This window comes from Psammomys obesus, unplaced genomic scaffold (assembly GCF_907164565.1).
Source record: "Psammomys obesus unplaced genomic scaffold, mPsaObe1.curated_primary_1811, whole genome shotgun sequence".
Taxonomy (NCBI): domain Eukaryota; kingdom Metazoa; phylum Chordata; class Mammalia; order Rodentia; family Muridae; genus Psammomys; species Psammomys obesus.
Window position 1 is genome coordinate 2,449,224 of NW_026589447.1, and position 16,944 is coordinate 2,466,167.

The window sequence follows — 16,944 nt, forward strand, 5'->3', positions numbered from 1 at the left end:
ATATATATATATATATATATATATATATTTATTTATTTATTTATAAATATATTATACAAGACCTTCAGACACACCACTGTTAATCTTCTCCCACTCCCCAAAGTAGTGGCTTGAATCTCGTGGTAGCTGTGAATAAGACTCACATGAACTCTGAGGTTAAGTAAATCCTGGCTCACTGGGGCTGTTTGAGAAGCTGGGTCCAGAGACAGCCAGGCCTGTGGTCTCCTAGGCTAGTAATTGACACAGTAGGGCCAAAGCAGACAGCTGACATTCCTACCCAGTCCAGGGCTTCCCTGTGACAGTGAAGGTCAAAGCTGCCACCTGCTCTGCTGCAGTTGCTCTTTTAGCTTTCTTGCCCCCAGAGGCTACTGTCCTCAGCTCATTACTAGGTATTCTGACAAGGTGACCAGTGACAAAGAGAGGCATTAGTTTTAATAAACTATGTGCTATTTCACCCAGTCCAGTCTCCAGCCTAGAGGCAGGAAGATGCCAACCAAACTAGTCTAAGGCAGATGCTAGACCAGCAGAAACTGCTCTCCACTGCAGCATGGGCTCGAACTTTAGGGCTGAAGGTCAGGCATAGCTTTAGCTCTCTTACCAATTGTGTGTAATCTTAGGAAAGCCACTACTTCTGTCTGAACTTAGTTTCTCATCTTGTAGTGGCTATTCCCCAACCCCTAAAGTCAGAGCTGTAAACAGCAATGGCTGGTTCAGCAGAAGAGCTGCCCTGGATTGTGGAAGAAGATCCATTTGGTTTTAGGTCCTCCAGGAGGGAATGGGAGGGAAGAATTATGCTGATGTTCTTTCTTCAAAAACCATCCAACAGACATCAGAAGAAGGAGAAAACAGGGAACAGGACAGGAGGCTACCACAGAAGGCCTCTGAAAGACTCTACCCTGCAGGGTATCAAAGCAGATGCTGAGACTGATGGCCAACCTTTGGGCAGAGTGCAGGGAATCTTATGAAAGAAGGCGGAAATAGTAAGACCTGGAGAGGACAGGAGCTCCACAAGAAGAGCAACAGAACCAGAAAATCTGAGCACAGGGGTCTTTTCTGAGACTGATACCCCAACCAAGGACCATTCATGGAGATAACCTAGAAACCCTGCACAGATGAGCCCATGGCAGTTCAGTATCCAAATGGGTTCCATAGTAGTGGGAACAGGGACTACCTCTGACATGAACTGATTGGCCTGCTCTTTGATCACCTCCCCTGAGGAGGGAGCAGCCTTACCAGGCCACAGAGGAAGACAATGCAGCCACTCCTGATGAGACCTGATAGACTAGGATCAGAAGGAAAGAGAGGAAGACCTCCCCTATCAGTGGACATGGGGAGGGGCATGGGTGGAGAAGGGGGAGGGAGGATGGTATTGAGAGGGGAGGAGGGAGGGGGGCTACGGGGAGATACAAACTGAATAAAGTGTAATTAATAAAAATTAAAATAAAAAATATTTTTAAAAACATCCAACACCTTGTCCTCTTTCCTCCTACATATTGAGTCATCAGATTCCAACAACATCTCCCAGTAAGTGGCCAGATTTCCCATACACAACTATGTTCTAGGTTCTCATGCTAGAGGACTTCAGCCCTCTATGTTTCTAGTCTCCAGTCTCCTGTCAATGAACTAATCTACCAGCTTTTCCTCCCAAAGACCCTAGCCCTAAACTGGCTACTCTTCTATTCTGCAACCTGATAGGCTTCTCATTGCCCAAAGCCTGGGGCAGAAATCAGCATACCTCTAAACAGACACTCAAGCTACAGACTAGACTGAGCATTCCAACCCACGAAGCCTCCTCCCCAACTCTCAGCCTCCATCAGCATGCAAAGTTTTCTTCCCCATTTGACTGGTAAATAGCTCCATTTCACTGGGTCTTATTTGTCTCTGTGCTCCCAATGCAGTGTGATAAGGAATACTGAATATTTTGGCAACACTGGGAAAGGAAGGTCTCCTTCCTAAATCAACAGTGTATGTGCTTCTGGCTCCAGCTTGTCTTTTGTTATCTCCACAGTATGGAACAGACCTGAGCATCTACCTGAAGTTCACGGCCGCTGTGCTTCAGGCTGCACAGCTTGGTAGAATGCCATGACCTGGGGCAGAAAGCAAAGCATCAGAAACATCCAGGGATGAGAACAGACTATGAACTCGGCCTAAGGGTGGAGGCATTCTGTCCTGGGGGAGCTGTTAGCTCTTCCACTTGAGCTTAAGTATGGGCAATGAAGTTCAATGGAGCCATTCTCGAGCAGTCATTACCACCTACTTCTCTCTCTTGGCCTGCGAAAACTGGTGTTCGCTTATTTTGACCCTGTGCCACCACCTTTTGGTCCTACTCCCCTTGCCTATTTCCCTTTCCTTTTGCTGAAGCCAAATATAAACTCTGGGCAGGAAATGCCTTAATGTAGCCTGGCCCCACCCTAGGATCCAGAAAAAAAAAAAAAAAAAACTGTCTCTGAGAAGAAGAAAATGGGCTTAAAAGAAGCGGCCTCTCCAAGAAGCAAGAAGACAGAACTCCTTCCCTGAGCCCTCCAGCAGTCAGAGAGAGGGCTGTGGTGTGCACATCGCTAAGGGTAGGACATTGACAGTGTGAGTGCTTGTGCCATGGTAGAACCATAGGAAAGAGAACCATAGGAAACACAGCTGTGTAAGGCCTACAGGAACAGCATTGTGGGATAAGGAGAGAAGAGTGGGGCTAACAACTTGAAGATACAGCTTTCAGTCATGATTCTGCTCCTTGTTAATGGACTCTGCTCATTAACAGCAATGTGTACGATGCCAAATTCAACTATTAACAACAATGAATAAGAGACAAGTAAGAGTTACTGTGTTTCTGGCCAAGGACTGCACCGATGGTATTCCTCAGCTTGTGTAATTTCCTGGTGCCTCAGCGTCCTTAATTCTAAAATAGGGATGTAATCATTTGTAAAGATCAAATGAGATAATAGCCCATTTACCCTGTATGTGTGGTAGATGGTATGTGCATGGGCATTTGGGGCTTTCAAAACAGGGCTAGCCACTGGCCCTCCACTGATCTCACTGTCCCCAACCTACCCACCTCCTTCCCTGCACATGACATGCCTATATGAGAGCACTTGGATGCGGAATGTGAAGCCATAGCCTGAAGTAGTTTCCATCCAAGGGAAAAGCACTAGATCATCTCCCATTCCATTTGGTGGTCGTAACAACCCTATGCAAAGCAACTAATGCCTATTGCACAAACCTAAAACTGAGGCTATGACAGATCAGGTCTCTTCTACAGGTGTACAGATGGGGCCAGAAACCTGCCTACCTGCCAGAACCCCTCCTGTTAGTGAGTTCCCATTTTAGCTTCTCTTGGCTACCCCTTCCAAATCCATTCTTTGTAAATTGTGGGTGGATTCAAGTAACGGTACCTGAGCATGTACTTACTACCAGGCCCTGTGCTGGGCACCAGTGTCGCAAACACAACAAAAGCTGACCTCTCCTGGTGTACTTTGCCAGAGATGTAGTCTGGCCCATCCTACTCAGGAAGGCAGAGACTGAGACAATCTGTCCTTTGAGGCACTCCTGAAGCTTTTTTTGGAGACCAGGCAACAGGGAGCAAACTCCAAAGCAGGGGAGCTGGCAGCTAGTACAGCCTAAGGAAGGAAGCTTACACCCCCCCCCCCCCCCGCGCAAAGAGTCTGAGATGGATAAACTTGGTGGAGGTGGAGAGGCTAGATGTGCTGGACAACTCCCCCCACCCACATAATCCTAATACAAGCATATGGGTTACGTGAGCTGGAGGGATCACATAAGTGTTAATCCACCCAATATTCTGCCTGCCCCCTACCCACCCCCACTTTCTGAATAATGCAACCCATTGTCAAGACAGCACATTATAATGTCTCCTCTTCCCTGAGGACACCCAGCCCCCTGCTCCCTATTCTCAGCACTAGAAGGAGCTAATAAAGCAGACCTCATGCTGATGCCAAACACCCCCCAAATCTTTTCTTCAGGCCCTTCCCAAATCCAGTGAGCCTCTATTTTAAGAGTCTTTACCCCACTACTTCATGTTTTTCCTCTTTCTACCTTGGGGTGGGGTCAGTGGAAGTAGGCTAGTAGTCTGGATACTGACTGCCCAGAAAGGTAAATTGCTTCTGGAGACTATGTGTGCTTGGAGGGAGAAGAGAGGCCCAAGCTCATGCCCTTGCATCTAGGCCAAGCATCAAGAAAGAGAGTCAGCCATTAAGTTTATAGGAGGTATAATCAGAATAGCTGGGTCCTTGTTTTTACCATTCCTCAGATGGCTGATATTGGGAATGTCCTTTCTTTAATCTCTCCTTCCTCATCTTCTTTATATGTAAGGGTAGGGAAGATAATAGCTCTAACTACCTTATGGAATTGTCACAGGGGTTAAGTATGGTAAAAAGTGTGTCAAGTGACCATAGCGGAGGTCACTATTATTGTTGTCATCATTACCATAACCAGTTGCAGTGTCACAAATGTCACCAATGATGGCAGAAGAAGGAGACCAGTAAGTACAACAAGAAAAATTTCCTAGATGTGATAGCATCTGAAGCCACAGGAAAGTCCAGATCTAATTCATGAAGGTGGTATGCTGGAGCCCTACATAATCCCAGGTCAGTGAAAAACAGCAAAGTAACAAGCTGCACAAAGTACTACTTAGCGACAAGCACGCAAAGATTTTGTTTATATGATCAGAGTGAATAAACAACAACCCTGGGAGGTAGGTACATGTCTCCACATTGTTGGCAGAGGCAGGCTCAGAGGAGTGAAGGCACCCAGGGCTTTGTACAGAACTATCAAAGCAGAGATCATGTTCTTCAACAAAACCCTCCTGCTCTGTGCGGGGCCTTTCCCCACACTGCATCCTTTCCTTTCCTTTATTTATTTTTTGACTGGATCCTTTATATCCCAAACTCCATCAAACTTGCTACATAGCTGGGGGCAAACCTTCAGGTTCTGATCCTCCTGCTCAGGTGCGCATCACCACATCCTGTTTATGTGGTCCAGGGAATTGAACCCAGGGCCTCTTGCATGGTAGGCAAGTATATTATCAACTGTGCTACATCCTCAGCCTCTCAAATTTTTTTGACCATTGAGAAGGTCACGCTGGGGTACAGGCTGCGTGAGGCAGTTGTTTAGAGCCAAGCCCTTCCTACAACATTCCTGACACCTGCCTGGCCTGATTTGACCTCAGCCTGGGGCAAAATGGTGGGCTAAAAGCACATATCAGACAGACCAGTCTTTGGCCAGTCCAGATAAAGGACAGGAAATCCCAGGCCACCTCCCCTGGAGCTTGCTGCTTCTACCACAGGAACACAGTTGCAGCCCAGGCAGAGAGGTTCCTCTGTAGCGAGGACACTGCCTAGTCAGCCCCAGCTGCCTTGGCTGCTGGGTGTGGTTTGAGGAAAACAGGGAGAGCTGAGTGTCAAATCTTGCCTCATTGGAAATTGTTCTCCTCGTGTCCTCCTGTGCCTGAGCTGGGCACTGCCAAAGATGGCACTGAAGGGATCAGGGAAGCTACTCTGCTAGTTTACTGAGAACACAGAGGAACCATGGAAGTGAAAGGGTCCTGGAAACTAAAGAAATGGGACTGATTGCTGTCATCTTCGCTTACCACAGGAAGGAAATGACTGAGTTGTTATTTCTCTTTGTCTGATTCATTCTTACAGTCCCCACTGTAGGCATGGCTCACACCCATTTCTGTCTTAGATATTCTCTAAAGTACCCCCTTTTCCACCCTCCACACCAGTTGCTGAGGGAAAAGCACAGTGTTCGAGTTCCCTTCCCCCTGCCCATGCTACATTATAATCAGCACATTTAGATGAATTACCTGCTCTCAACAGTTTTGCTGTCAGGAAGAGTATACCAAGAGAAAGGCCTTGTTTCCCAAGATTTCTCCAATTGTGAGATCTGGTTGGACTTGAACAACAAATGACCTAGATTCTGGGGGCTTAGTCTCAGCTCAAGATTCTGGGATCATCAGAGAGGGATTATTGAGATGGTCATCCCCAAAACTTCAGAGTAGAAATAAACAGAGAGGAATGGGGCATACCCCACTGTTAAAAGGGCAGCAAACAGTAGCACATAGAGGGGACAATGATAAGGCTGAGAAGGGGGTTGACCCAGACCTAGAAAGAATATTTGCAGGAGCTGAGCTGTTTAGGCTGGAGAACACAGTAGGGTCTGTGCTCAGTCTTCAGACTTTGGACAGTCAGAGGGAAAAGAAGTTTCTAGTTAGTTTCAAGGGGCAGAAATGGATCGCAGGGTTTGAAGCTTCAAGGAGACACTATTAAGTTCAACAGGAGACAAAACTTGCAGTCATCCTGTTGATGGGAAACAACAGCTTGCAACTCACACTGTTCCAGGATGCTGAAGCCAGGTGAACAGCAACTATACAAGCATACAAGCACAAGAGGGAGAGTCTAGCTTCAGAAGGAGTGGGGCTTGTGTCCTCTAAAGGCCCTTCTTCCCTGGGCTCTGTTTACATACTTAACCTCTAGGGGAGATTGTGAAAAAAAAATAAAAAATAAAGAAACAGGCCAAGCCCTCCCGGATTCCCACAGAGTCCTGAGATCTCAGGAACACCTTGGGCTCATATTCCCCAGAGGGAAAAGTCACTCATTAACTTGTGGCTGAATGGGTCAGAGGGAGACCTCCTAGGACAGATGCAAACATGGGGAGGAGCTAGGGAACAGACTTTCCACACCTGGGAGAACTCCAGCTGTGGCAATACAGACCAAACTGACCTGGCTGTGGAGAAGCCAGGCTGAATTTGTAGCCAGACCTTTATCACTCTATGGATAAGCAAAAGGTGTTAAGTGAAAACACATGGTTGCACAGCTGGAAGGGAGATGGCAAATCCGGAGTCCAGGTAGCTGTCCCACCCAATTTACAGATGTAGAAATTGAGGCTCAGAGTTAACATATGCCTGAAGTCACTCAGAGACAGAAACAGAGGCCAAGTTCCTGGCTGTCTTAGACTCACAGGGTTCATTAAATGTTGATTCTTCTGTTCCTTCTGAAACTATAGAAAAGTGCTTGTGGCCTAGATCTTCCTAAATTGTGTCTGGGTTCTGGCCTGACACTTCCCACTACCTGTCTAGATACAGGTTCTTGGTGAAAGACTTTTATTCCACACCAGAAGCCTCCAGCCTTTCAGCTAACTGGCTCCAGACACCTCACTCCCTGCTCCGCAGCATTTGGGATTGATTGGACATTGGGCCTCACACATGCTAGGCAGATTTGAGAGCTGAGATATCTCTGGCTCTCCTTTCGTTTTTTAATTTATTTATTTATTTATTTATTTATTTATTTATTTATTTATTTATTTATTTATTTATTTTGAGGCAGGATCTTCCTGATAGGTTGTCTGGATAGCTTTTGAACTTACTGTGGCAGTCCAGGCAGGCCTTGAACTTATGATCCTTCTACCAGAGCTTCCTGTGTAGCTAGGAATACAAGTTTGTGCCACCAGGTTTATTTCTGGTCCTTTTAAATTGCTGGAAATAGCCAGATCCCTTTCTGACTCTAATGCCTACAAAAAAACTCTCAATGACATCTAATCTGATTATATGTCCTTAAAGCAATGGGAATAATTACCTGTTTGTCCAAACATAGTAGAGAGAGGCAGAATTTTAATTGGATCCAGAAGTGCTCATGACTGGATATTTGTCAGTTTCCCTTCCTAGAATAGGTAAAGGTTTAGGATGGGGTTCCTTTAAGGCTTGGAGTGGACAGGCAGTTAGTTAATGGCCATCCTGTAGAGGTGACTTTCCAAGGTGGTTATTAAATGGCTCAATCATTAACCAGGCAGTGGCAGGACCTCAAGCTTGTTGGAAAGAGGCCACTCCTTTCCCAAGGACAGCCAAAGAACAAGAAGCTGTAGGCAGGCAGAGCAATCCTGGGGTCTTTCTTTCCCTGACAAGACAGACAGCAGTGGGGTAGGTGAGGGCAGAGGCCTCTTCCTGCCCACATGGGGCTGGAGGAGGGCTGGCCCAGAAATGGAGGAAGTCAGCACACCCTTAATGGGGAAGGAGGGAAAAGAGAGACAGTAAAGGGTTTTTATCATAAGTGAAAGAGGAAGCTCCAAGCTGGGCCTTGGCGATTAGATGACAAGCTGGAAAAGACGCTCATCCTGAATGCATCCTGTTTTGCTTCAAATTGGCCTCAGGGTCCCAGAGCTGGGGAGGGGCCTGGATAGAGAGCAGCAGCCTCCCAGGAATTCTCCCAGGCCTGCTGACCTCTTAGGTGGCCCCTGAGCACAGGAGGCAAGTGGGAATTAAATCTCTCTTTTGCTACTTGAGGAATGAAGGAATTTCTGACATTTCTACAAGAACCATCTACAGGTCAGCCTTGGAATCAGGATCCCAAAGGCAGCTAACATCTGCTCTGGGCAATGTGGCACTTATAAAATGAAGACCCTGGGTTCTATAATCCCTCTGCCTCTCTTCTACAGTTCAGATCAAATGTCACCTACTCCGCAGTCACCTTCTCCTTAACAATTCCCCCTGGCCTGAACTCTAGGGCAAAACAACTAGAAATGTGAATATTAACCAAAATTGTGGTGACATTAAAGGACTAAGGTTTGGTGTGATAATGATACTGTGGTTATTTTGTTGCCTATCCTTTTCATTTACAAAGATACATTGAAATACTTTTGGATGCATTGATAATATGCCTGAGATTTGTTTCAGAGCAACAAGAAACAGGGTGAGGTAAGTGCAAGTACGGTTATTGAGACCTAATTATACACTAATTGTTTCTCTTTTAAAAATATGTTTAAAATTGTTTAATATTTTTAAACCCTCAATGAGGAACGTTTCAGGCCACTAACCCCCTAAACTGGATAGTGGATTTCCCAAAGGTGGGTGTTATAACCACAGGCCCTCCATGAGATCTAGTGCCAAGCCTGAGTTTAATGACTAATCATCTCCCAAGCAGTTTGTAGTTTACAAAGCATTTAGCTATTAATCCCCTCATTTAATCTGGTGAAGCGGAAAGCACAAAAAACCTGAGGGTGGAAGGTGTTGAGAGAACAACAGAGACTGGATTTAGACTGCCACGTGCCTAGCCCTCCAATCCCTTATTCTTTGTTCTGTGACACCCTGGACTGCTAAGGAACTTAACATTTGATTCTCAAATCCCTGCATGTGGCCGAGGTAAATAGGAACAGCAACTGCTCAGCACGAAAGTCCCTAGTATGGAGGACCACACCAGAGGAAACTCAGCACTTCAGACTTGTAACTATCGTGCAGACTGGGGGGGTGGGGGCCTCTAACCCACTGACTCATACCTACAAAGACCCATGTATATAAGCACTCAAACAAGCCAAGCCCTCCCATCCCCAGTCACAAATGATCAAAGCATTAATCAGCCCTTGCCACCAACAACTGTATGACCAATAGAATGCTGGGAGTTTTGGGTGGGAGGAAATATAAAACTCACCAATGCTTAGGGGTATATCATGAGTACTGGCATAACTGCCTAGAATGCACCAGACCAAGGGTTCCATCCCCACCCCCAGATCCTCACATGCCTTAAGACATTGGTGAACATATGCCTTCTATGAAATCCTTGACAGTTCTACACTGAGCAGCTAAGTGGCCCAAGGCCATAGGTTTGATCCTACCCAAACACAGAGCTTAAATAAAAAGTTCTCTTTTTTAATGCAAGAAGAAAGTAACTCCTTCTTTCAGCCAAGGACCCCTTTTCCATCCTTCTCCCAAGAATTTGCCATTCGTGGAACCCACATTATCCGTGGCTGGACCACAGGGGTTCAAAAAGTTAGCTAATAAAAGCCACAAAGTACCTCAGCCTGATATTACTTTTTATTTCCTTGTGACTGTCTTGTACTGTGTCCCTGCTGCTGTCCTTATACTTGGCTTCAGACACTCTGTGCTCCCATTCCAATCTGCAGTCCCCAAAATAGATTTTTTTTTAATTTTCAATACAAATGGAGGGAAAGTGATGGTGGTGGGGGGTGATTATGAGCAATGTACAATAGCGTGTACATGTAAATATTATAATGGCATTCATTATTTCATACATTAAGTAAAAATTAATAAAGATAAGACAGAAGGGTAGTCTTAGGGCCTCTAGGCCCCTTTATTTTTCTCCTCTTCCCCAGCTTCGTAAGTATTAAGGCCATCATCTTTACAAGACCCATTGCTCCCTCCTCTGCATCCACACAAGGTATATGGCCACCTTGCCATCTTTACATCACCAGATATAATCTCCTGGCCTCTCTGGAGACACAAGCGACGTGCAGATGCACACAGAGGCCTGATGATCTTCAAAGAGCTCTTTGCAATGTGGAATGAGGGTGAGCGAGCAGGGGAGAACAGCCTCTGTTCAGTATGCTGGTTCTTAGCTCTAACAATAGAGGTTCAAGGAGCAGAAATTCCAAGTCCAGAACCCGGATGGAAGATCAAAGCTCTGAAGTAAGGACCAACACCAGATACCCTGTAAAATGGCAGCTACCGCTTCAGGATAAAAATGTTTACTCCCACCCTTCCCAAACAAACATCACCCTCCCCATCCCACTCTTTTCACTCTACCACTCACCTATGCCTTGGGCTGCCCACTTCCAATCCCCAGAAAAGAAATACCTCGCTTTCATTCCAGGAAGGTGAATGAGAGAGTTGAAAGTGTGGGCGCTGATCATGCAGCAGAAGTCAGGGTTTGAAAATAGCCCTGGGTGATTCATTACCCTCTCCTCCCAGGATTACTGGGTGCTTTGGGTGAGACCCAAGCAAACCAGGACACCAGCAGTTTGCCTGAATATCATGTCTGAGTACGCTTTCTGGGGTCCCCAAAGTGAGAAACCTACATCCTTACATTCAGTTTGACTGTTTGACTGTTGCTGTCTCTCCCACAGTAGTTTTCCAGTTAGTCTAGCTGTATAATCATCACAAGACTCCCCAATGCCCAACTCCGATCTCCCCAAGTTTCTCAGAGACTTCCTTTACTTACCCGTTAGGAGACTGGACCCAGGCACCATGTTAGCCAATGTCAGAGCAGAAGAGACTAGGGCCCCTCCGATACTGAAATCTAGCTTCCAATTGAAGTGCCAGTGGAAACACCTGACACTCACAAAAGCATGACTCGCCTAAGGTCACATGAACTGGCGGGACCCTGGTTTCCTGCGTGGTAATTCCGTGCTGAACTTGAGCAAGTGTTGGAAGAGACATGGAGACTACCCAAGCTAAGAGTTTCCACAAACTTCTGCCTAAGAGTAGTTCATCTGAGCTTTTCTAATCTAAACTTACATGGGACTTCATGGCAAACTGAGTCCCAGAAAGATGCGACTTATCCAGAAGTATTTATTAATTTCTGCGCAGCTACCTCGAAGAAAGCACAATCCCAGCAGTTGTCCAGGTGGGAAGACAGTGAGGCGGGGGCCAACAGGAAAGTCCATGGGGTCAAAGCCGTCCTGGAAATGTTCCCCGAAGACGAAGGAGGGCAGAGTGGGTGAGCAAAATCTGCTCCCTTCCAACTGAGCCCCGGGGAAGGCAGTAGCACCAGTCAGGCCCGGGGTTCTCCGGCCACCAGAGCCGACCTCTTTAAGGGGATCCGATGAGAATGTACAGCAAGCGCGCTCAGGGGTCTCTACTTTCTATAACTCTGAACCCCAGCCCCTGAGCAGAGGCAGCGTGGCTATTTTCCTTCCTGCCCCCTGCGTCCTCAGCCCAGAGGAACTGCCATGAGAACAGCAGAGCCGGAGCGCCACAGCGTCTAAACGGTATACCAGAGCCCAGGGCCCCAATCCGTGTGGGTGTCCCCTTGACGTCGCCCCAAATCTTACTTGGCAGCCGCGTCCACACAGCGGCAAAGGAACGGGAGGCAAGCGTGGGCAGGGCTGCTCGATGAAGACACGCGTGGAGCGAGGGCTAACGGTGCCAGCCAGAACAGCAGCTGCAGCAGCTGCTTAGCCGTTGTCAACCAGACTCCACTCGCTGCGCAGGTGGGGAGGGACGGAGGGAGGGAGCGTCCGCCTGAAATCAGCAGAGGTGCTCCGCCCACCTACAGGTCCCTGGACCAATGAGGGCTCAGCCTAGCCCCTCCTCCAGTCTCCCCAGAAAGCGGTCCAAATGGGATGGGCGGGGCTCTGCCAGCCAGCTCCTCCAATGCCCTGAGTCTCTGCCTTTCCCTCAGGTCACTCTGCTGAGCCAAGAGGCACAAGCCCAGGGCCCAAGACAGACCTTTGAAGGAGCAGAGCTTGAAGGAGCGAGTTTGGCCAGACACACAGACTTACATTTACTGAGTTCTGAATGTGTCTGGCACTGCATGCAGGCTTCAAATATAAATGCCATGTGCACGAGAGGGTTTAAGTGACTTGTCCAAGATAATTTGTATTAAGTCCAGAAGACTGCACCACTGAGATACACAGTAGAGGCAATCAAGACAGAAGGGAAGAAATTCCATATATGACCAGGAAGTTGGCATTCCCACCTGATTCAGGCACCAGCATTCTGCAACCTCCCCAATATGCAACCCTCTGGGCCCTGCAAATACAAATTCTACTACCATAAAGAAGAACATGGAAAACTTAAAGCACCAAAGTTAATTATGGCAGGAGAAAGCTCCCTGGAGTTCTGAAACCAAATACTCTCAGAAAGCATGTTCAAATTCAGCAAGAAACTGTTAAGAATTGGTTTCTTCCTTGCCTTGCCTGTGAAATCTTCAACATAATTTGACAACCTTAATTTCACAATTGAATTAAAGACTTCTATTTCGCCAGGACTAGGAGTATCCAAGATCTCTATGTTTCCAATGACAGAAACTGAAGAGAGGTGACTTATTGTGGGATACTCAGCAAATCCATGACAGGCTAATACTTGCACACTGGTTATTTTCTCCACACCTAATAGATGAATGGAGCTAAAGGCCACTAGAATGCATGAACTCTATCCATCTCACAGGATTGCTAAAGTCTTCAACACAGCAATTTGCTCCAGGTCATTGGAGGAAATGACAGAACCAGGCATCCTACCTCCAGTCTACCAGGCTAGACAAACTTCCCTTCCCTCCTTCCTGATTAGCCCTCACAAGACCCAAAGGAATGACAAGGAGGCAAGGCAACCCCTAGAATGTACTCTCTGCTATTCTCAACGGAAGGGCTGCCACTGGTATCCTGTGGCAATTTCTTTCAAAGTGAGCCATTTCCATCACTGATCTTAAATGTGGTTGCAGCATAGAAACCTACTCACCCTCTTAGCCAAAATCCCACTATGACACTGGAGGTTGTTCTCTAGTTTGTACACACTTGTATACATCCACCTACACATGTGCATCCAAAGGAGGATATATTCCTTTGGATAGGTAGGGAGACTCTTTCCTTAGGCAGGGATGAATATAATGTTGTAAGTATGCTTCAGGGTCTGAGCTGAAGCCAAAACTATATTGCTCATACACAATGTTAGAAACAACTTGTGAAAGACCTGCCATGGTCCTATCTCCAAAGACAAAAAACAATGTCAGGGCTGAGTTCATCTACCCCATGGCACTGAGCACAAGGTTTCCAGTGATTTCCCGGGAATGTTCACTAGTAGGTGAAGAAATACTAAAAGACACTTCGAGAGCCGGGCATGGTGGCATAGGCCTGTGATCCCAGCACTCAAGGAGGTAGAGACAGGGGGAACTTTGTGATTTCAAGGCCAGCCTGGTCTACAAAGTCAGTCCAGGACAGCCAAGGTTACACAGGGAAACCCTGTCTCAAAAAACCAAGCATCAAAATGCAAAAGACACTTAAGGACAACCATACTACCATGAGGAAACTATAAGCATATGAATAATGAGAAACCCAATTAAACATTTAATATTATTACTTTTCAGACAAGATCTCTGTATGTAGTCCAGGTTGCCCTTGAAGTCAAAACTGCCTCAGCCTCCTAGATTCTAGAGTTATAGATTTGTTCCACCACCTGTAAGTCAAGTGGATTGTTCTAACTGTATTCTGTATTAAGATAATTTGGGCTCTTAAATACCAGTGTGGTGTGTGTGTGTGTGTGTGTGTGTGTGTGTGTGTGTGTGTGTTTATGTCTAACGCATGAGGCTTGCTTTATTTTGCCACTACTACAGGTGAGCTTTTTCATGTAAGAGGGAGTGTAATGAACTCTTAAAGCCAGGTGTTGAGTGTACAAAGCCCAAATCTAACCATGACTATGTGCATCATTTTCCTCACCTATGAAATGTGAATGAAAATCAGTGTTGTTACCTTACATGGTTGCTGAGCGGATGCACTGGGATCACAAATGCTTGAAAAGTCCCTGAACTAAATCCTAGGTGTAGACGAAGCCACAGAGCCATGGCATAGTGCATCTTGGCTCCAGAAGTACAAGAGGTACTACTTCTACCATTTTCTGGCAATGCCACCTAGAATAAAGCACTGTGACATTGCAACTACCAGTATTTGCACCTATAAAATAGTAGTATTGTGAGCAGGGTCTTTCTCTGGCATGAACTCAGTGGCAGGCTTTCTGATCACCTCCTCCTGGGGGGGGGGGGGTACAGCCTTGCCAGACCACAGAGGAAGACAATGCAACCAGTCCTGATGAGATCTGATAGACTAAGGTCAAATAGAAGGCAAGGAAGAACTCACCTATCAGTGGACTAGAGGAGGGACATAGCGGGAGAAGAGGGAGGGAGGGTGGGATTGGGAGAAGAAGAGGGAAGGGGAACAGCCAGGATACAAACGGAATAAATGTAATAAATTATAATAATAAAAATGAAAATAAAGCAAAATTTAAAAAAAGTAGTGTATGATAGCCAGTGAGCAAAGTGAAGACAATGGATGTGAAAGTATCCTGTAAAAATTGGCTAAAGGCAGCAGAAAAGCAGTGAAGGCGCTAAACTCCTCTGACCCACAGTGATAGTAGATTTTTTTCTTCTTCTAGGCTGTGCAAAGAGTACATTCAGATCCAATTATCCAGAGCCTTCCTCTAAGACTCTTGGGTCCTAATAAGGGCTGACATGAGAAAATACCCCTCTCTCTGTCTCTCTGTCTCAGCTCATCTGCCTGCTGCAGGCAGACTCATGGCCCCACTCTGCATCAGATGAGATGAAATGGACATGAGGAGACACCAGACAGAACCATACATTGTCCTTTTTCATAAAGTCTCCAAGAACAAACTGGCAAAAGGGTTGTATGGAACCCAACATTGGGAATGTAAAAAAAAAGAAATGGATCCTTGAGGGGAAAATGGACTATACTCCAACCTACTACACCCAGCACACGACTCTCATACAGGGCTTCCACACATTCCTTTAAGCTTCATTCAAGCCCACAAGGAAAACCAGGTTCTTGGTGGGTTTGAGGGCTGCAACCAAGCCTCATGAAAGGGGCCTATTGCTCAGGCTTGCAAAGCATGAAATAGTCATGGTGCATATAGATAAATATCACAAGGCTCATGTCAAGGGTTGTGGACTAAGAGGGACCTGTCCAGCATGGCAGAGTAGAGGCAGCAGAGACAGTTGCAAGAGGAACGGGAAAGGTGTATGGCATATATGTGCCTCATTTTTTGTGCTGCCAACTGGGATATCCAGAACAGAAAACTGAATACTTGGGAGCACAAAGACCCCTGTAGACCCACAACCCAGGGCACCAGTATGGCTGTGCCCGCCTGCTACTCCAGAGCACACTGCAAGGAGGAATTCCATGTTGACCAAGAACTCTGGGCTGGCAGAGAAGGAGGATGGCGTTCTAGTCAGGCAAGGTCAGGCTGGGGGAGAAATCAGAAGCCTCTGACCCTTCCCTTCATTCAAGGAGAACAAAAAAAGTCCTCATTTTCTCAATTATCAGTGCCAAGTAGCTTGTGGCTGCCTCTTGGTACCTGAGCTAGGTATTACAAGGAGAAAGCCAAGGCCTGGCCCTTTTTCATACACCCAGAAGATCTCACCCCCACAACAAATACCAGACCTGTCAGAAGGCCAACCTCCTATTCCCTCATGCCCCATTCTACACCCCAGATTTACCCTAGCCTAGCTCACTGGTCCATCTCAAGGAAGCCAGAAGCTTGCTGCTGTGGGTACATGGAGTACACACATAATCCCACCTCCTAAGGGACTGCCACCTACCCCAAAAGAACAGGCGGGCTACCCTGGACTGAGTTCTTGGTGCTTGGTGAACCTGGCACAGATATCTGGAGCAGGATGCTCACCCAGATACCACACCCACTCTTGCCCTGCTGAGAAGGTCACAGTGTGCAGAGGGGAGATGAGCAAAGACAGGCCTACATCTAACGCTGCCGCCTCAACCAACCAGCTAACCAACCAACCAACCAACCAACCAACCCCTCCACACACCATCAAAATCCTGATCTGGCCCTCAGCCAGATATGAGGCTTTCCATAGATTATCATCAACCTTGCCTTTTTGGAACTGCCATATCATTATTGGGAGGCAGGGACCAGCCCTCACACAGAAAATTCTTAATCCAAACAGGTGGGTAGCCTAGGGCCAGGTCCCAGATGACATGGAGAACGGGGCAACAAGGCTCAAAGGTCGCTTTATATCTCAGGATCAACAGATCACCCCCAGGAAATTGGTTCCTATCACACTCACACACACACATCCATCCACATACCAAGGCATCTGGACCAGAGGCTAGGATACAGTAACTCTGACCTTATTCTGCTTCTTTTGTAGAGAAGCTATGAGCCTTGACAGAGTGGGCTGCTGGCTCAGGGTGCTTATAGTCCCCATATGTCCATCTGGGATCTCAGAGAGCCTTATAATTTGGTACTTCAAGTTCCATAATAAACTTACGATAAGAAACTGAACACATCTGCCTATTTCCTCCCTATAATTTGGATTGGAACAAGAAGATATTCTAGGGAAAAAAAGATAGGAGGTAGTGACTGGAAATTTTAAATTTCCAGAGATATTTTTCACCTTTTAAAGGGATGAAATGGCAGACACCTTGGCATTCTCCTGGGGGATGCTTAGGATGCTTAGGGAGAGCTTA

At 46.6% G+C, this 16,944-nt stretch overlaps 1 protein-coding gene across 1 annotated transcript in view; it reads right to left on the reverse strand.

The window, feature by feature from the left end:
* The window catches only part of Stard8 (StAR related lipid transfer domain containing 8), a 32,310-nt gene extending 20,445 nt beyond the window's left edge, over positions 1-11,865 (reverse strand). The window contains exon 1 of the mRNA XM_055605067.1: positions 11,785-11,865. The gene's annotated coding sequence lies outside the window, so the exon portion shown is untranslated. The remainder of the gene's footprint in view (positions 1-11,784) is intronic.
* Positions 11,866-16,944: the final 5,079 nt, after the last annotated feature.